The sequence below is a fragment of the Mirounga leonina genome, unplaced genomic scaffold, assembly GCF_011800145.1.
Source record: "Mirounga leonina isolate KUSES-001 unplaced genomic scaffold, KU_Mleo_1.0 Mir_169, whole genome shotgun sequence".
Lineage (NCBI taxonomy): Eukaryota > Metazoa > Chordata > Mammalia > Carnivora > Phocidae > Mirounga > Mirounga leonina.
The window spans coordinates 15,165,654-15,188,309 of record NW_023270431.1 but is presented as its reverse complement, the minus strand read 5'-3'; positions in this window follow the sequence as shown (position 1 = coordinate 15,188,309).

Genomic DNA, 22,656 nt, shown 5'->3' with positions numbered 1-22,656 from the left:
ATTGACTTTGAAATAATAAGCCAATCAGAGAAAGACATGTATCTTATCATCTCACTGATATGAGGAATTCTTAATCTCAGGACACAAACTGAGGATTGCTGGAGTGGTGGGGGGTGGGAGGGATGGGGTGTCTGGGTGATAGACACTGGGGAGGATATGTGCTATGGTGAGTGCTGTGAATTGTGCAAGACTGTTGAATCACAGACCTGTACCTCTGAAACAAATAATACATTATATGTTAAAAAAAAAATAAAAAGAAGAAGATAGCAGGAAGGGAAAAATGAAGGGCAGGAAATCGGAGGGGGAGACGAACCATGAGAGACTATGAACTCTGAGAAACAAACTGAGGGTTCTAGAGGGGAGGGGGGTGGGGGGATGGGTTAGCTTGGTGATGGGTATTAAAGAGGGCACATACTGAATGGAGCACTGGGTGTTATATGCAAACAATGAATCATGAAACACTACAACAAAAACTAATGATGTAATGTATGGTGATTAACATAACATATAAAAAAAGCAATAAAATAAAATAAAAAAACAAAAAATTCTAAATATTCAAAAAATAAAATGGAATTGAAAAGGAAAATTCAATGGAAGAAATTTCCTAAAAGTTGGAAGCCAACTGAAAAAATGTATGTTTTTCTTTTTTTTTTTAAGATTTTATTTATTTATTTAACGGAGAGAGACACAGTGAGAGAGGGAACACAGCAGGGGGAGTGGGAGGAGGAGAAACAGGCTTCCCACTGAGTAGGGAGCCTGATGTGGGCCTCGATCCCAGGACCCTGGGACTGTAACCTGAGCGGAAGGCAGACGCTTAACGACTGAGCCACCCAGGGGCCCAAAATGTATGTTTTTCAAGTTGCTGACATACTGCTTGGAGAAAGTAACTACTTCTAATGCTTTTGAGAATTTTGATATGGACTTGTATACTTAATGGAGTGTATTCTAAAAATAATATCAACATAAGACTCATAGTTACTTGCAATATTAATAATTTTCTTTTGAAATTTTATGAGTGTGTTGAGAAAAAAGCATATAAATAATTTTGCTAATTTTGTCAGGAACCAAGATTTTCAGTGTAAAAAATAAGAGATATAATTTCAAAATCAAAATGATTGTATGATATTTATTATGAAATGGAAGTCCAGCATGATCTCATAATTTTTTAAATTAAATAGTTTCTAGTTCTGTCTAATGACAAAGGGCAGGTTATACTTTGCAAAATTTTTTTCCCCAAAGTACAGCATAGGAAATATAGTCAATAATATTGTAATCACGTTGTATGGTAACACACGGTGACTCCACTTACCAGGTGAGCACTGAGTAAAGCATAGAATTGTTGGATCAATATGTTGTACACCTGAAACTAATATCACATTGTAAATTAATCATAAAAAGAGAAAAAAAAAAACCTCTTCCACACTAAAGAGAACAAGGGCTTCCAAGAATAACTGAAGATTCTGGCTGTGGGGGTAGAAATGTGCAAAATAGTATATCAAGACCATTTGGGAGAGGAAGGAAGAAAAGAATCTTGGACCTGTTGTTTCTGAGGTCCCCTTGGACATGAAATTATGAAGAGGTGTTAGAAGTTCTGATTTTGAACCCTAGCTCTGCAGTGTAATTTGTATTCATTTAATTTCTCTAAAATAAATAAAGAATATAAAGAATTAAATATAATGATCTTTATGATACTGACAGTTCTCAAAAGTATATGATTCTGTGACTTTAAGTAAAGTGATTATATTTAAGAAAACTCAGAACGTAGGTGCCTGATGAGAGGCACTGTCATAATCACTCAATAAAAAGGACAGTGTCAATTCCAGAGTCACTTTGTTGAGTTAATGATTTACAGGTAGTAGGTCAAAGAGTTTATTTAGTAAAACTAGTACTGCCTTTTTTTTTTTTTTTTGCTTTTTAATAATTTATAATTAGTTTGATTTGCATAACTTTATTTTGGATCTGTTTAATTGAAGTTAAAAATAAGCATGTCAAACTATAAAAATAATTATGTATTCTCTTATTTTATATTCCACATTTAAAATGTGTATTAAAGTTTCTTCAACCCCTACAGCCAATGATTTCACTATACCTTTAGATTTTCCATTTAGACTTCTTTCCCAAGTACTTGTGATCCATTTTATGAAAAAGTACTTCCTGACATCTGCCTTGAATTTCCTTTTTCCCCCAGTCCCATTCCTGAACCCTCATCTTGTTATCTTCTTTAAGTGGAAAATAGTCTGCTTGACATTATTTCTATCATGTTCAGTTCTGTGTATTTCAGTGAAATCTTTCTTAATTATGTTCTTCCCAAGAGAGCACTTAATCTTTTTTAGCCTGTCTTTATAGATTTTTACCTGTTGGCCCCAGGATAAACCCTATTGCCTTTTAAAGCAACTTCAATAGTTTGAAAGTCTTGGATACTTTGTTAGAAGAGTCCCCATTAAAACAATATCACAAAACAAAACTCAATTTTCATGCTTTGAAAGAATTTGCTTTCTCTTACAATAAGCAGAACCTTCAAAGAACAAAGTGACATCAAATATAACCACAGTCATTTGCACATTTTGACTCCATCTCCTTTCCCCTTGGTTTATTACCTTTAGTACCTCTAGGGTTCAAACAGAGTGATGATACAGTATTTTGAGTGTTCATTTGCCTTTAATGTTTACTTCCTATCCAACAGAGCGGCAAAATCTAATGCCTAGATGATCTTACCATTAAATTAATTGTTCCGTTTAGATTGTTTCTTGTATTTATTCACTTAAGGTCAAAATGAAAAAAAGGGCCAAGGTAAAAAATAATAATAAGAAGAAAATAAAAGAGGCATCACAATATAAAAGGGGAAAACAATTGTTACTTCTATTTAAATGACAATTAATATAATAGCTCAAAATTCACAATGAAGGGCAATATGAGAGTAACTATACATTTGTCAACCAATATGATTGTACCAACCAATAATATAAATTAATGACTCTCTCTACATATAAACAGTAAAGAAAAAAGCTCATTTTCACTTTGCATAGTGCTTATTGTCTGTGTTATGACATTTCAAGTTAAATGGATATTTTGAGCGAACATACTGAACTAATTTACAGAGTACATACTAGTTGGCAATATGTCAAAGATCATCAGAGATTGTGGTTTACTGTGTAAATGGCAGAACAACTATACTCAAAATATTAATAATCTTCAAAGTTTGGTTCTTCTAGATATTTTAATGAATATTTGGTATGTGTAGCTATATAATAAGGATCTAAATTGATAAAAGTTTCAAAAGTATCTCTATATCAATAATATCATTAAAAATTTGATAGAATTTTGGATACCGAACATATAACAGAGCAAAACAATTCTAGAAATCATCTGGAGGGGTGGATTTTTTTTGTTTTTTTTGGTCTTTTCCCAGGAGAACTTACTTCAGCTTAGAACTCTGATCAACTTCAAAAGAGATTTTTGCAGTTATTTCAGATCTAAAGTTTTACAGGGAAAAAGTAAAACTGGCTTTCAGACAACAACAAAAACAAAACATTCAGTCAATGCTTCCTACTCAAAGCAATTATATGCAATTATATTGTATATTCTGAAGCAGTTTCTGAAAATGTATGCATACATGAACTTCCTTGTTATCTCTCATATAGAAGAAAAATGAAACAGATAAAAGTATCACTGCATGAAGGCAATGTTGAACAGTTTTCTACCTGCTTCCTAAACTGTATCCAAAAGCCTAAGCAAATACTTTGGAGGCTACAATACAAAGCAAAGTTGTAGATCCTTGGTAGGTCACAAAAGAAAAAAAACAAAACAGACAAATAGACAAAAACCACTGTCCCAACTTTGAATATGTGGTAGCTTAATTGGTTTAAAAAATTATCAATCAACTACTTGTTTGCATTAAATAATATATTTGGTTAATTCATTGTAGGTAATTGTTTAGAAGGCAAAACAAATAATTCTGAACTATTTGCATCTTTTCAGTACAGAATATTATATTTTACTGATTTTTCATGTTTACTAATTTTCATGTAGTTTTGGGGTAGCAAAAAAGAAATCACTCTAATAGATCTTTGTTAAAGAGTTTACCTGGGCAGTGAGGCTTAATGGGTACAAAACTATTCTTTTTCTATTATAAATCTTGAGTAGTAAAACACAAATTATTATATAAAATAAATCTTTGAGAAATGTAATTGCTGTATCAAGAAAATAAAACAGAAAAATAAGTATACTATCAAATATTAAGAATGAAAAATAAATGTAAATGAACTGTGGTCTCCCCCTCCCAATATTCAACTACACTTAAGTTTGTTTATTTATTTATGTATTTATTTAAAAAAATTCCAGTTAGTTAACATACCATGTAATATTAGTTTCAGCTGTACAATTTAGTGATTCAATATTTAATATACAATACCCGGTGCTCATCACAAGTGCCCTCCTTAATCCCCGTCACCTATTTAACCTGTCCCCCTCTCACCTACCCTCTGGTAACCATCAGTTTGTTCTCTATAGTTAAGAGTCTGTTTCTTGATTTGCCTTTCTCTCTCTTTTTTTCCCTATGCTTATTTGTTTCTTAAATTGAACTGTGGTTTTTCTGAACAGTTGATTGCAATAATAATAACATTGACCTGAACACTTCATACTTTACAAAAAGTCCTCTGTACCTCTGTAGCATTGTTATTTACTAGTAATTTGAACATTACTTCTTCCATAATTCAAGTTGCTACAGAATTTATTGTCAATGATTTAATCCAAAGTCTGATACTTTTCAGGTGTGGATGTAAGTCTTTTAAAATATAAATTTCTCTTAATATCAAGATAGGTATATAACATTGTTTGTAATAAGTTTTCTATACATGCTTTAATTATTTTTAGCTTAAGCTTAGCTAATCTAGGGCAGATAGCTATGTATTAAAATTTTTTTGATAATCAGCAATATAAATTATTTGTTTTTCCTACTTGCATTACTTTTAAAAAATCCGAAAAATAACCTCTCAACCCTAAAACTCATTTTGAAAGACAATTTAAAAAAAAAAATGGTTTTACTGTTAAGATTCATAGTTGCCAGGCCCTGTCCTCAGAATAAATTATTTCTCTTCTAGGGAAATAACTTGTCATTTGGAAATTACTTGGCTCTATTCCAGCTCAGTCCATTAAAACCATGAAATGACCAGTCAAAAAATGGAAAACTCCAGATTGACTTTCAAATTGTTCTTTCAGAACTGAATGTTGAAAGTCAGAAGGTCCCTTCTGGACATACGAAATAGAAGTCAGCCCATATGCAAGGCGAGTCAGCAAAGCATAGCCTTAATTTTACACAGTCAAAAATAAAAACTACAGAATAAAGAAAGCTTTTGGCTTCCTCTTGCTATTCTTTATGTTTCTTTTCCAGATTATTCCACTAAACAATTTCTTTATCCCACTAAATCCTTTTAAACCCCAGTTCTCTTTGCATAGCTTTCAAACTGAACCAATCTGTTTTCTCTGGCATACATTCTTCAAGCTTCTCTCATTGTTGACAAACCTTTTGTGTAATGTTTTCTTTTCCTTTTTTTTGTAATCTCTCATTTCTTTATCTATCACATTTAGCCTCTCATTTTCATGTACCATATTAATATTTTAAATAAATGGCCTTAGAAACACCCTAGGGTGAGATGTTTAAACATTAAGTTCTCGTGATATGAGAAGGCATAGCATCAGAAAAGCTTGTTATTGGCTATTAAGGTTTCTAACAAATAATTTAATTTCTTTAAACCTCTTTATCCTCATGTGTAAAATAGAGAAGATAATAATGCCTCCCTTAGAGGCATTATTATACATTAATACAGTTTTCTATTATTACTATGCAATTATTAACTATTCTTACTCTTACCTTTTTTACATGCTCATTCTCTAGATGAATCAAAAGTTGGCACTGGCTATAGGAAATGTTCTAACTAAAAATAAACATAAAATTAATAGGCTTTGGGTTTTTTTTTTCTTTTTCCAGCAAAACTAGGTTAAGAATACTTTCTTTTGTTTAGTGATATTGTTTTGTTATCCATCTTCAACTATAAAATTACCAGAAGGCAGCCTGACGAGCTGAACCTTATACTTAAAGTCCCTTGACAGATACACACTATTGTGGGAAGATGGCCATAAGGTTACCAGAATGCAATGACACAATTTTGTAAAAAGATACAGTTCCCTTTATTCCAGTTCATTATTCATCCTGTACTTTCTGACATTAACCAATTTCACAAATGACTTTTCAGTTGTAAAAAGAGCATATATTGGTAATTACACATTTCCTTGTATAAGTACTCTTGATTCCTAGTGTTGGGTATCAGTTATAAAACAGATTTTTTGGTAGATGAAATGCTAAGTAGATTCTTTGGAACAATGAAAAATTTGTTTTTTGATTTAATTTTATCATTAAGTGACTAGTAATAAATAATTCAAGACAAAAGCAAGTCTGCAAAACCTTTACTATATTTTTGATCATGATATTTTGGATTTGCTATCCAGATTGGATAAAAATTTAATTACCTCATGTTGAATCTATAAAGGATAAATTCAACTGAACACACAGGACAGCTCTATTCTCTTTGTAAGTGTGTTATCACACAAATGAATAAGTTCTGATTCAGTCTCTTGGCTGAGATTCAAACATAAATATATTTAATCAGGTAAAATTATTAAATGGTTTATGAATGCACTAAAAAGACTATATTCCTGGGGCTGGTGAATATAAATGAGGGATAATTTTAATATCCACTTAGAATAGCTCATCTTAATAGATGCCCCAAGGATTTCATGATACTTTAACCCCCAGAGCACCTTGAAATCTGGAGGACTAGTAACCTTGTCTTTGTCAACCTACTTTTGAATATCCCTTCTACTTCTTCTGGAAATTCAACTCTTCACTGAGGACACACTTCCCCTACAGCTTTGTCAAGTGGGGAAGATTTTCCCTCTCTCACATGTGACTTCAGGTCCTGTGGCAGGTGGTGTCCTTTGTGCTTCCATTTGCCATTTTTCCAAACAAATTCTCCTTTCTTTCCCACATTATCTCAATTTCTCCAAAGTGCATGCTATCAGACTAAAACCTCCAGACTAAACTCTTCTTGTTGATGTCATCTACTTATTTCCCTGTCAATTCTCACCCTCACACCGCATTTATGCAAAGCTTTAATGTCTAGATCATTGCCTTTCTTCTCATCATTACTCTTGCCTTGATGTTTAGTGCCTTCGGTAGTCATCATGTTAATTATCCACCAATACTGTGATCCCCTCAGTTGCTTTTCTTCCACTTTACTTCTTCACCACTAAAGATATTCCCATTAAAGATAATTATATCCCAGTTTATCTCAATTTTAATCATTCTACTCTCTGGCCCCCAACTTCCAGCTCATCTACATTTTTACAGTATCCAATAATTCTTCAAACTCTATCAGGAGTAGAGATCCATTGATTTCATCACCTTTTCACTGCACAAGCTCCTCCTTTGTGTTTCCCTTCTTAGCCAGCTTATCTTCTGTGATATACTACTAAAGTATCTCTACTGAAAATACCTTTTACAAATGTGCTCTTCCCTTCTTCCGCCCTACCCTAAATGTATCTCTATTGAACACTTCCCAATCTTACTTTAAAGCATGTCTATATAATTATAAAAATCACCTAATAAATATGGAAAATCATGATGCAGGAGAGAAAATGAAGATTTCAAGAACAAATTTTTAGATTAGGTGAGAGGTGATGGATAACAGGATCATGCACAATTGAAACAGTGAGCCTGAGATAGCTTACAAACAGCCCATCCTTGAAACAGGCATCTTGAGGTTTAGCATCTTCAGGGGTGGGGCTTTGGTCAAGTAAATACAAATTATGAGAGAAATGAGCAAAGGAGTTGTGGGTACATGCACAGAAATGGTTATAATAATGTACCACAAAATTTAAATTGATTACAAAGGGAAACAAACCTGAGGTGAGAGATGGAGAGTGAAAATGTGCATTGGAGATCCAGAAGAATCAAAGAATTTTTAGAGTGTAGGCAGTGTAAATGGTGTGCTTTGAGTGAAGAGGAAAATTACCCAGAAGGCCCAGGCCAGGAGGCCCCAAAAGATGGAAAGTTACTAACGATAAGCTAGAGATAACCAGAAGCCCTACTGGGAGCACGAGATAACCAGTCGTTTCTGCTTCTGTAAATAGGCTTCCCTCCACAGGCTCCCGGCACTACTGTCCCCGCCTAAAGCAGCCCCCCCCCCCCCCCCCCGCAGTTTAAACCCACCTACCAGTAGTCAGCATAGCCCTTGGAAACTGACTGCCTGCAGTCCCCTATAAAAGCCCTATAATCCCATTGCCCGGGGCCCAGAACTTGGAGCACGAGCTCATCTGGGTCCACAAGCATAAAATAAATCCGTGTTCTCCTATTTCTCTGAAGTGTCACTTGGTCTCTCGCTGGTCTGATTTTTATTTTTCTGCAACAGGAGGATGAGTGAGAGAATTGGATGCTTGAAATCAAGATTTTGGAGCTGGTCCAGTTACTACTAACAAAGTCTAGTGTGTAATCATAGGAAAGGATTGGTGAATGGACATACCCTTATTGATTAAATAACTCAATTTATAAGAAAATCTTCCTCAATAAAAAATGATATAATAAATTACACACTGTTTTATAACAAGAATGACAATTATTCATTAAAACTTCAAAATGCCCTTAAATTTAGTCATCTACTAATCTAGATTCTAGAATAACCAGTCTGTGCTTATAATCTCTTCAATTCCTTTCCTTAGGCCATGAGAATCTGATCGAAACCGTATAAACTTTCCCTAAAAAATATGCTCATAATACAAAATAAGCACATACATAAAATTCCAGGGGATTCAAAGGCCTCTTAAAGTTTATCATTGGATACTTTAGGATAGAAGTATTAGGGTGTTAGGGCAGAGATGTCCAGGTTCTCATTTTTCTAGTAGCTTTGAACTGCTGCTGAAACTGCCATTTTGAATTTTAAGCATCAAGTGTAAATAACAAAGGCACTTATTGGAGGAAACTTTCAAATCAGATAAATTGCTATACTTAGGCTGTCTCTTACCTAATGATAAATTTCTTTAGAGACAGGTGCATACTGAAACAAATTTTCCTTCCAGCTTCATCTCAGGGGATTCCAAATTAAACTGAACTCTTGAAATGAAGATAGAAAATACCAAGACCATTACCAAATCCAAGAGCGTTTATTTTGCCCAACTAAAGAGACTTGGAGACTATATTTTAAGTCCAAAGTATAACATTCTCTAACTTTGCAGTTATGATTTCCATGGGTTCTCCTTTATGGCATTCAGCTTATAAAACAGATGACATACCTAAAGATTCTCTGGGCTGTGACCCAAGAGACCTACTTTTTAGTAGTAGTCTTTCATTGGTGTGTGTGTTTGTGTGTGATGTAGGCCACTCATATGTTTTACTTTCCACATTCATAGCACATACCTATCCTACCTAGTGAGTATTAGATAATTAATATGAATGTCATTCAACACATACAAAAGGAGAAAAATAATTTTTTAGAATTTATTCTAACATAATAACATTGTCAAATTAGCTTTCTTGAGAATGTAGCATCCCAGGCCTATATGCCATAGGTAAAGTGTGAGGATATTATTAATGACACTCATATTGATAATCCAAATATTTCCAAAAAAAGTGCTTATCACCAGAAGTTATTATATTAAAAAGGTTGAATATTATTCAAACCCCTAGTGATTACATTTTATTCATTATTTAAAAATGGGCAGATTAGTTAGGAGATCAGTTGCAAATGATGTGGAAAGATCTGCTTCTGACATTGTGTGTGACTACTTAAAAAATCAAATTTAATAAATCAATTGATACATTTATTAGATACTTACAATCTATTAAATGCTATATTTTATAGCTACTATATATTTAAAATCTAGGAAAAATCCATGTTCTCAAAAAGCATATGATCTATTGGGGAATAAAAAATTATATATAAAATTTACTTAGTTTAAAATTTAATTAATAAAGATAGAAAATTGAATTTTAAGTTAATTAAACAGATTATAAAAGACATAATATTTTATGAGGAAAAGTTCCTTTAGATTATAGAAGTTGTAGTGGATTCATTAGTAAATTTATTACTTTAAAATTTTTATGTTGCTCTCTTGCTATATGTTAGGTATCATGCTAGGCCTTATATTAGAGGTTGGAGATACAAAAGTGAACAAGGCAGAGCTTGTCAAGAACTGTGAAGGTTCTGAGATTTTACCTTATGTGCAAACTAATAAGTCAGCCTGCCAATTTCATGGATAATGGTTGAGGGTATGAGACTCCTGTTCAGAAGTCTTTATACTTAGCAGCACAGCAAGAAGGATCTTCATGTATGAATTAGTTTTCCTTGTACTCCATGTCCCATGGGGGCGACATGGAGGGGGCTAGGTAGATGTTTCACAGGAAATGGCTTTGCATCATGGCTGAGGAACCCTGGGCTTAGGGAGCCTGAATCTTTTATTATGGTCAGTGAGTAAATTTGCCCTTTGCTCTAGGAGGAGACATTCATTATACTGGTGAGTAAGCAACCCTATCTTCAAATTTGTGGGGAGAGGCTAATATTCCAGGGCCACCTGCCGAACTGTCATTCTGGAAAAGATAGTCCTGAACAAAAGCTATCAGTGTCTGCATTAGTTTTCTATTGCTGTGCAACAAATTACCACATCATTAGGGGGGTAAAACATATTTATAATCTCACAGTTCCCATAGGTCAAGAGTGTGGGCCTGGTCAAAAGTCCTCTGCTCAAAGTCTTATAGACTAAATTTAAGGTGTCAACTAGGTTGAGTTCTTTTCTGGATCTCAGGGTTTCTTCCAGGCTCATTTGGTTGTTGGAAGAATTCAGATCTTTAATGAAGGTGGCTATACCAAACAACAGATTTTTAATGTAGACCAAACTGCCTTCTATTACAAGATGCCATCCAGGACTTTCAAAGCTAGAGAAGGGAAGTCAATGCCTGACTTCAAAGCTTCAAAGCACAGACCGACTCTCTTAGGGGCTAATGCAGCTGGTGACTTGCAATTGAAGCTTCTGCTCATTTACCATTTCAAAAATCCTAGGGTTCTTAAGAATTACATTAAATCTACTCTGCCTGTGCTCTGTAAATGGAACAACAAAGTCTGGATCACAGCACATCTGTTTACAACATGGTTTACTGAATACTTTAAATTCACTGTTGAGACCTACTACTCAGAAGAAAAGATTCTTTTCAAAATATGACTTCTTATTGAAAATGCACCTGGTCACCCAAGAGCTCTGATAGAAATGGACAATAAGATGAATGCTGTTTTCATGCCTGCCAACACATCTATCTTGCAGCCCATGGATACAGGAGTAATTTTGACTTTCAGGTCTCATTATTTAAGAAATATATATTTGTAAAGCTATAGCTGCCATACAGATTCTGCTTATGGATCTGGGAAAAGTAAACCAAAACCTTCTGGAAAGGATTCACCATTCTAGATTCCATTAAAAACATTTGTGATTCATGAAAAGAGGACAAAATAGCATCATTCACAGGAGTTTGGAAGAAGTTGATTTCAACCCTCATGGATGACTTTGAGGGGTTCAGGACTTCAGTGGAGGAGATAACTGCAGATGTGGTGGAAACAGAGAGAGAACTAGAATCAGAAATGGAGCCTGCGGATGTGACTGCAATCTCATGATAAAACTTTAACGGATGAGAATTTGTTTCTTATGGATGAGCAAAGAAAGTAGTTTCATGAGATAGGTCTATTGCTAGAGAGGATGCTATAAAGATTGCAGAAATGACAGCAAAGAATTAAGAATATTACATCAGTTTAGCTGATGGAGCAGGGGCAGGTTTGAAGAGGATTGACTCCAACTTTGAAAGAAGTTTTACTGTCGGTAAAACGCGATCAAACAGCAGTGCATGCAACAGAGAAATCGTTTGTGAAAGGAAGAGTCCATCGATATGATAAACTTCATTGTTGTTTTATTTTAAGAAATAGCCATGGTCACCCCAGCATTCAGCAAACGCCCCCCTGGTCAGTCAGCCACCATCAGCATCAAGGCAAGACCCTCCACCAGCAAAAAGATTACAACTCACTGAAAGCTCATGTAATGTTAGTATTTTTTTGCAATAACATATTTTTTAATTAAGATATGTACATTGTTTTTAGCCATAATGCTATTGCACACTTAATAGACTACAGTATAGTATACATCTAACTTTTTTATGTACTGAGAAACAGAAAATTTTGACTCACTTTGTTGCAATATTTGCTTTATTGTGATGGTCTGGAACCAAATCTGCAGTATCTTCAAACTTTGCTTGTATTTATAATATTTAAGAATTTTAATATTGTACATAATGTTGTATGTCACTGGGTGGGTGGAAGTAGAAAGCTTTTCATGCTGTTAGTCCTTAGATATTTAGTTTTCTGGGAATTGTCCTGTCTGAAGTATATCATGGACACTTAAGAAAATATTATTGACCCTGACCCTGGTTTCTACCCAGGTCCAACCAGAAAGACCAGTTAATAGTCTCCCTTTGGTTTTCAACAAAACAATGTTCCATGTTAAAGGATATAAATGGTAAATATCCTTTTTCCCCAAAATTATTTTCAAGTATATTTTCTGTGGTGATCTTATAATACCACAGAATGCAAATTTGGTGTGCAGAAATAGCTTGCTTTAATTTATGCAAATTTTTGGTTATTTGCTTTATAATTTATCCAAAATCCAACTTGCTAAATTATCTGTTTTAAGTGGATATAGTAACTTTCAGAAATAAGCCAATAATTTTAAAGTTATTAAGGAATATCTAAATAGGAAAATGGGATTACTATATATATGTTATAACAAGTAAATTGTTGTCATTTTCAGTTGATTCTTAGGAAACCACATAAAGTGAAAAAATGGCCCATCAGAAATTGTCCATTCAAGGGTGCCTGGATGGCTCTGTCGTTAAGTGTCTGCCTTCGGCTCAGGTCATGATCCCAGGGTCCTGGGATCGAGCACCACATGGGGCTCCCTGTTCCGCGGGAAGCTTGCTTCTCCCTCTCCCACTCCCTCTGCTTGTATTCCTGCTCTCGCTATCTCTCTCTCTGTCAAATAAATAAATAAAATCTTAAAAAAAAAAAGAAATTATCCATTCAAAATTTTGTATGAAGTTTTAGAAGGTTTTATCATTATTGATATTGCTTTGTTTTTAAATTAATTTTGTAACACTGAGGTACTGAATACAAAGATTTATCCAAAGAGCATAATAAAATTACAATCTAATATTAACAACCTACACATGCACCCATGCATGCATATGTATAATATAATAGAAAACAATGAATAAAGCATGGATTAATTTTTGTAAAATTTGAATGCACATACATATATATTTGTGCTTATATTGAAAATGCTTATAAGGTTATAAAACTGGTTACATTTTCTGGAGAATTAGATGAAGAGGTTTCCCCTTTTTGTTTTGGACATTATATTTAATAATAAGCATAATGAGTCCAAATAAATACATTGGTAAAAATAACTTTATTTTTTTTGTTTGTCTTTTGAGAGAGAAAAGAGAGAGAGAGAGAGAGTACCTGCGAGTTGGGGGAGGGGGCAGGGAAGTTACTTTCAGAATTGTAGGAGTGTATTGAAAAATTTATCTTGAGATAAAGGAGGGAGAGGGAGAAAGGGAATCTTAAGCAGGCTCCATGCCCAGGAAGGAGCGCAAGGTGGAGCTTGATCTCATAACCCTGACATCATGAGTGAATGCTTGACTGAGCCACCCCAGTGCTCCATAAAAATAACTTTTTTTTCTTTTAAAGATTTTATTTATTTATTTGACAGAGAGAGACACAGCGAGAGAGGGAACACAAGCAGGGAGAGTGGGAGAGGGAGAAGCAGGCTTCCCGGCAAGCAGGGAAGTTACTTTTAGAATTGTAGGAGTGTATCGAAAAATTTATCTTGAGAAAACTCATTGTTCTAGTTTCAAATATCCACTATTACTATGCAACCTTATCTTCAATTGTATTGTCTTGTCATAATAACCATTGTTTATGAAGGGCAGATTTTTGTATTCAAAATTTCCAGGTGATGTATAGTTTTAAAAAACTACTTCTAAATCAGTAACTGGAAAATTTGCATATAACTCAGTACAAAGTTAAAACCATTGTTTTAGTCTTTGAAAACATATGAAGAAGTTACTAAAGTTTATAAAAATTAAACCTACATAAACACAGATAATATTTATACACTTACTGCTTAAGATATGTTTTCCTTAATGAATATACACTGAGTAAATGAAGTGTTTCCTCTTTCTGGAAGAAGAAAGTCAATTTTTTCTTTTTATTTTATTATGTTATGTTAATCACCATACATTACATCATTAGTTTTTGATGTAGTGTTCCATGATTCATTGTGTATAACACCCAGTGCTCCATTCAATACGTGCCCTCTTTAATACCCATCACCAGGCTAACCCATTCCCCCCATCCCCTAAGAAAGTCAATTTTATCATACGTTATTTGCTAATTATCTTACAGATTTTATTTCATGGTGTTTCCAGATAACTTTGAAATAAATTATTCAGTCCTTCAATTTTAGCAGAATCAACTAATTTCCATTCTATGAATATTTGGAGTCTATTTACCCTTAGCATCTGCAGTAAGTATTGTGTGGTGCCTACTGATCAAGCTCTGGATTCAGAGAACCATGTTTAGTCCTACTCTGTAACTATATGAACTTGTGTAAGTCACTTAACTTCTCTGTATCTCACAGTGGTTTCATGTTTACAATATAGTTAATAAAAATAAGATCTAGATTGAAGTTTTGTTGTAACGATTAAATGACACATAATATGATGAGCACTGGGTGATATACTCAACTAATGAATCATTGAACATTATATCAAAATTAATGATGTACTATACCTTGGCTAATTGAATTTAAATTTGAAAAAAAAGATTAATGACAAATAAAGAGATAAAAACTTTCCCTGGAATACTTCAAATTTTATTACATACCTGATAATATTTTTGAAATGTTTAAAATACATAAAATGATCAAATGGCTATAAAATTAGAGCAAGTTATCATCAGTTGTCACATATTTATATTTCTAATAACATAATTCAAGTCCATTTACTTGAGTTCCAGCTCCTTTACCAGTTGCCCGAAGAACATTATTTTCTTGGATGGATTCCATCACAATAAGCTTAACAGATACCAAAACAAACATATACTTCCCATTTTAAATTAGTGCTTCTTATCAGATCTCCTCTCCCTATTAAGTTCCCAGTCACTTAAGGATTAAATCTTGGAATCATCTTTGACTTATTCATTTCTTTCATCTAATTTTTGGGAAATAGAGATCAGGCACTAAGTTTATTTACTTTTTATTTTAAAATGTTCCCATTGCTGGAGCTCACTCTCTCCCTTTTTTCTTGTCCTACCACCCTAGTCAAATTCATTACCACTCATTCCTGGTTTATAAGAGTAGTTCCCTAGCTTGCTTCTTAAACTCAGATCTATTCATTACTTCTGGAAAATCCATGATTGAAGGCCAGTTTTATACATTGCTTCCTTACACAAAAGCCTCCATTAACTTCTTTTTTCTCTGTGATGCTAATTATAAACTTTCTCTCCCAGTCATCCCATTTCTTCCAACCTAACCCATACCTATCCAGTACTTTCACAAAGGGAAAACCTGTAGTATTCCTTGTATTACAAGAACCATGCTTACTCCCACTACTGTTCTTTGTCATGTATTATTTATGTCATCAAATATGTCCTCTTCCTTATCTTTTTACCTATCTACATTCTATGTAACTTTTAAAGTTCAAGCCATGGTTTAGCTTTTCATAAAGCCATTTTTGACTATATTAGCCTGCCATGCTTTCTTCCTCTTGTGAATTCTGACTTTTTGGCTATTTATACTTAATAAGTTTTGGTCAATCTCTTCCAACTGGACCACTTGCCACAGTGGTACCCTTGCCTAAATGACATATGTTTTCTCTGATCTATATTTTCATATATTATCTTCTTTGGCCTGTCTCTAAAATTTTGTCATTTTTTTTATGACTCTGTCTTTGACACACTCTTCTATTAGCTCCCATCAATGTTTTGTTTACTCACACAAGCACATTTAACCCTGAGGCTTCAGATCCCATTAAAATATGTATTTCTGGCTCCAATTTTTGTTCTGCATTTTGGTGCCATATATCTAATTGCCTATTAGACATGTTGATTTAAATAATATTCTGACATCTTAACTTCAATTGTATCCAAAAATGAATTCATATTTTTTCATATCCCCAAAATGTATTCTTCCTTTGATATGTTATAGGTTTTTTTTTTTTTTTTTTTTTTTTTTTTTTTTTTTTTTTTTTTTTTTACCCAGCTTCTTAAATTAGAAACCTTTGAGTCACCTTTGGTAGCTTTCTCTTCTCTCATACTTCTCACATATTTTCCAAATCTTGTTGATTCTACTTTGTACATCTTGCTAGTCTTCATACTCACTGCCATTACAAAGGCTGGTCCCACCAACCTCAGACTCTTCCAATTGTGTGATATTCTCCTCATATCTTACTTATATAGCCCTCTCTAATTCCTGATGAACACTTTGGCCAGACTTATTGAGAATTCATGTCATATTAGGTCACGTTCTTTCTGGAGTTCTAGTTTTGGGACATGGATAATGGTTCTCTTATATCAATACAATTAACCAGAGAATTGGTGACAAACATGATTATATAGTTAATATAACGTTTATGTAATTGAGTTATTAATTCATTGCTGATTAACACTACATACATTACACATTAATATTTCCATACAAGTATATGGAAGACAATTGTGGACAAGAATATGTATAATTAAATAGTAACATGATGAAGAACAATATTTTAGTATCATAAACCTAATAGATCTGAGTTTTACTGCCAAAGGGAATGAATTAACAGATAAGAAGCTAAAGTTATAGTCACCAACAATTGAACATAAGTAAGCTGTTGATAGATATCTAACAATTCTGAAATGTTTAAATTTTGACACAATCCTGAAATCTCTTTTGAAAGACACATATAAAATGACTAATTTTTAATTTTGAAGTTTTTTCGCTATATTGTACCTTAAGCGATTTTATTAAAGAAATACTTTATGTCCATTTAAGATCAATTTGGATTCCATAATATATACTCACAGTTGTATGGAGATGTAGATCTTCATGAGCATCATCTGCATAGTCAGAGTCATCATTGTAAAAATAAACATAGGAAACCTGTTGAACAGGAAAATGACATTTCTTCCTTATTAATTAAGACTTACAGACTTAGGTACAGGGTAGGTTTTTACCCATACTTTCAAAAATATCTGGAACATAGTCATCTTTTCAGGATTAAAAACTTATATTTTTTCCCCCGGTTTCAGGTCTCTTCTGATTTGTTTAGTGTATATTTTTCTGGGGTTGTTTTTACCCTGTTAGCATTTTGTTCTCTCATTCATCTATTCTCCTCTGGACAAAATGACAAGACGGAAAAAAATAACTTCAAAAAAAAAAAGAACAAGAGGAAGTACCAATTGCCAGGGACCCAATCAATACGGACATTAGTAAGATGTCAGAACTAGAGTCAGAATGACGATTATAAAGATACTACCTGGGCTTGAAAAAAGCATGGAAAATATTAGAGAAGCCTTTCTGGAGAAATAAAAGAATTAAAATCTAACCAAGTCAAAATCAAAAAGGATATTAATGAGGGGCAATAAAAAATGGAGGCTCTAACTGCTAGAATAAATGAGGCAGAAGAGAGATTTAGTAATATCGAAGACCAAATTATGGAAAATAAAGAAGCTGAGAAAAAGAGAGATAAACAACTACTGGATCACGAGGGCAGAATTGGAGAGATTAGTGATACCATAAGATGAAACAATATTAGAATACTTGGGATCCCAGAAGAAGAAAAAGAGAGAGAGGGGCAGAATGTATATTGGAGCAAATTATAGTAGAGAACTTTCCTAATTTGGGGGAGGAAACAGGCATCAAAATCCAGGAGGCATGGAGAACCCCCCTCAAAATCAATAAAAACAGGTCAACACCCTGACATCTAATAGTAAAACTTATGAGTCTTGGAGACAAAGAGAAAGTCCTGAAAGCAGCTCAGGGATAAGAGGTCTGTAACCTACAATGGTAGAAACATTTGATTGGCAACAGACCTATCCACAGACCTGGCAGGCCAGAAAGGAATGGCATGATATATTCAGAGCACTAAATGAGAAAAATATGCAGCCAAGAATACTATATCCAGCTAGGCTGTCATTGAAAATAGAAGGAGAGAGAAAAAGCTTCCAGGACAAACAAAAACTAAAGGAATTTGCAAACACGAAACCAGCCCTACAAGAAATATTGAAAGGGGTCCTCTAAGCAAAGTGAGAACCTAAAAGTAACACAGACCAGAAAGGAACAGAGACGATATGCAGTAATAGTCAACTTACAGGCAATACAATGGCACTAAATTCATATCTTTCAATAGTTACCCTGAATGTAAATGGGCTAAATGCCCCCATGAAAAGACACAGGCTATCAGATTGGATAAAAAAACCAAGACCCATCAATATGCTGTCTGCAAGAGACTAATTTTAGACCCAAAGATACCTCCAGATTTAAAGTGAGGGGGTGGAAAACAATTTACCATGCTAATGGACACCAAAAGAAAGCTGGGCTGGCAATCCTTATATTAGACAAATTAGATTTTAAACCAAAGACTATAATAAGAGATAGGAAGGACACTGTATCATACTTAAAGGGTCTATCCAACAAGAAGATCTAACAATTGTAAATATATATGCCCCTAACATGGGAGCAGCCAATTATATAAGCCAACTAATAACAAAATCAAATAAACACACTGACAACAATACAATAATAGTAGGGGACTTTAACAACCCCCTCACTGAAATAGACAGATCATCTAAGCAAAAGATCAACAAGGAAATAAAGACTTTAAATGACACACTGGACCAAATGGACTTCACAGATATATTCAGAACATTCCATCCCAAAGCATCAGAATACACATTCTTCTCTAGTGCCCATGGAACATTCTCCAGAATAGATCAAATCCTAGGTCACAAATCAGGTCTCAACCAGTACCAAAAGACTGGAATCATTCCCTGTGTATTTTTGGACCACAATGATTTGAAACTAGAACTCAATCACAAAAGCAAAGTCAGAAAGAACTCAAATACGTTGGACAGAACTCAAAAACTCAAAGCTAAAGAGCATCCTACTGAAGAATGAATGGGTCATCCAGGAAATTAAAGAAGAATTAAAAAAATTCATGGAAACAAAAGAAAATGAAAACACAACTGTTCAAAATCTTTGGGATGCAGCAAAGGCATTCCTAAGAGGAAAGTATATAGCAATACAAGCCTTTCTCAAGCAACAAGAAAGGTCTCAAATACACAACCTAAACCTACACCTAAAGGAGCTGGAGAAAGAACAGCAAATAAAGCCTAAACCCAGCAGGAGAAGAGAAATAATAAAGATCAGAGCAGAAATCAATGAAATAGAAACCAAAAGAACAGTAGAACAGATCAACGAAACTAGGAGCTGGTTCTTTGAAAGAATTAATAAGATTGATAAACTCCTGGCCAGACTTATCAAAAAGAAAAGAGAAATGACCCAAATAAATAAAATCATGAATGAAAGAGGAGAGATCACAACCAACACCAAAGAAATACAAACGATTATAAGAACATATTATGAGCAACTATATGCTAGTAAATTAGATAATCTGGAAGAAATGGATGCATTCCTAGAGATGTGTAAACTACCAAAACTGAACCAGGAAGAAATAGAAAACCTGAACAGACCTATAACCACTAAGGAAATTGAAGCAGTAATCAAAAATCTCCCAATCTCTTTGACCTCAGCTGCAGCAACTTCTTCCTAGAAACATTGCCAAAGGCAAGGGAAGCAAGGGCAAAAATGAACTATTGGGACTTCATCAAGATAAAAAGCTTCTGCACAGCAAATGAAACAGTTAACAAAACCAAAAGACAACCAACAGAATGGGAGGAGATATTTGCAAATGACATATCAGATAAAGGGCTAGTATCCAAAATCTATAAAGAACTTATCAAACTCAACACCTAAAGAACAAAGAATCCAATCAAGAAATGGGCAGAAGACATGAACAGACATTTTTCCAAAGAAGACATCCAAATGGCCAACAGACACATGAAAAACTGCTCAACATTGCTTGGCATCAGGGAAATCCAAATCAAAACCTCAATGAATACTACCTCACACCAGTCAGAATGGCTAAAATTAACAAGTCAGGAAACGACAGATGTTGGCAGGCATGCGGAGAAAGGGGAACCCTCCTACACTGTTGTTGGGAATGAAAGCTGGTGCAGCCACTCTGGAAAACAGTATGGAGGTTCCTCAAAAAGTTAAAAATAGAGCTACCTTTTGACCCAGCAATTGCACTACTGGGTATTTACCCCAAAGATACAAACGTAGGGATCCGAAGGGGTATGTGCACCCCGATGTTTATAGCAGCAATGTCCACAATAGCCAAACTGTGGAAAGAGCCAAGATGTCCATCAACAGATGAATGGATAAAGAAGAAGTGGTATATATATATATATGTACAATGGAATATTATTCAGCCATAAAAAAAAAATCTTGCCACTTGCAATGATGTGGATGGAACTAGAGGGTATTATGCTAAGTAAAATAAGTCAAACAGGGAAAGACTTGTATCATATGATGTCACTGATATGAGGAATTATTATTTTTTTTAAATTTTATTATGTTATGTTAGTCACCATACAATACATCATTGGCTTTTGATGTGGTGATCCATGATCCACTGTTTTTGTATAACACCCAGTGCTCCATGCAGTATGTGCCCTCCTTAATACCCATCACCGGGCTAACCAATCCCCCTTCCCCCAACCAAAAAAACCCTGTTTGTTTCTCAGAGTCCATAGTCTTACATGGTTCATCTCTCCCTCCGAATTCCCCCCCTTCATTTTTCCCTTCCTTCTCCTACTGTCCTCCATGCTATTCCTTATGTTCCACAAATAAGTGAAACCATATGATAATTGACTTTCTCTGCTTGACTTATTTCACTTAGCATAATCTCCTCCAGTATCTCTTCAATAAATGGTCCTGGGACCATTGATGTAAAAGTTGATGTAAAACTTTTGATGTTGATGTAAAAGTTGGGTATTCATCCTTTCTGATGGCTGAGTAATATTCCATTGTAGATATGGACCATATCTTCTTTATCCATTCATCTGTTGAAGGGCATCTCGGCTCTTTCCACAGTTTGGCTATTGCGGACATTGCTGCTATGAACATTGGGGTGCATATGGCCCTTCTTTTCACTACATCTGTGTCTTTGGGGTAAATACCCTGGAGTGCAATTGGTGCGTCATAGAGTCGCTCTATTTTTAATTTTTGAGTAACCTCCATACTGTTTTCCAAAGTGGCTGTACCAACTTACATTCCCACCAACAGTGTAAGAGCGTTCTCCTTTCTCCACAACCTCTCCAACATTTGTTATTTCTTTCCCTGTCCATTTTTGCCATTCTAACTGGTGTAAGGTGGTATCTCAATGTGGTTTTGATTTGAATTTCCCTGTTGGCTAATGATGATGAACATTTTTTCATGTGTCTGTTAGCCATTTGGATGTCTTCTTCAGAGAAGTGTCTTTTTATATCTTCTGCCCATTTTTTGACTTGATTATTTTTTTTTGGGTGTTGAGTTTGAGACGTTCTTAATAGATCTTGGATAAAAGCCCTTTATCTATAGTGTCATTTGCAAATATCTTCTCCCATTCTGTGGGTTGCCTCTTTGTTTTGTTGACTGTTTCCTTTACTGTGCAGAAGCCTTTTATCTTGATGAAGTCCCACAAGTTCATTTTTGCTTTTGTTTCACTAGCTTTTGGAGATATATCTTGAAAGAACTTGCTGTGGGCGATGTCAAAGAGGTTACTGTTTATGTTCTCCTCTAGGATTTTGATGGATTCCTGTCTCACATTGAGGTCTTTCATCCATTTTGAGTTTATCTTTGTGTATGGTGTTAGAGAATGGTTGAGTTTCATTCTTCTGCATGTGGCTGTCCAATTTTCCCAGGATCATTTATTGAAGAGACTGTCTTTTTTCCATTGCATGTTTTTTCCAGCTTTGTCAAAGATTATTTGACCATAGAGTTGAGGGTCCATATCTGGGTTCTCTATTCTGTTCCATTGATCTATATGTCTGTTTTTGTGCCAGTACCATGCTGTTTTGGTGATCACAGCTTTGTAATATAGCTTGAAATTGGGCAACGTGATGCCCCTAGCTTTGTTTTTCTTTTTCAACATTTCCTTGGCAATATGGGGTCTTTTCTGATTCCATACAAATTTTAGGATTGTTTGTTCCAGCACTTTGAAAAATGTCATTGGAATTTTGATCAGGATGGCACTGAAGGTACACATTGCTCTGGGTAGCATAGACATTTTAAAAATGTTTATTCTTCCAATCCATGAGCATGGAATGTTTTTCCATCTTTTTGTGTCTTCAATTTTTTTCATGAGTGTTCTGTAGTTCCTAGAGTATAGATCCTTTACCTCTTTGGTTAGGTTTATTCCAAGGTATCTTA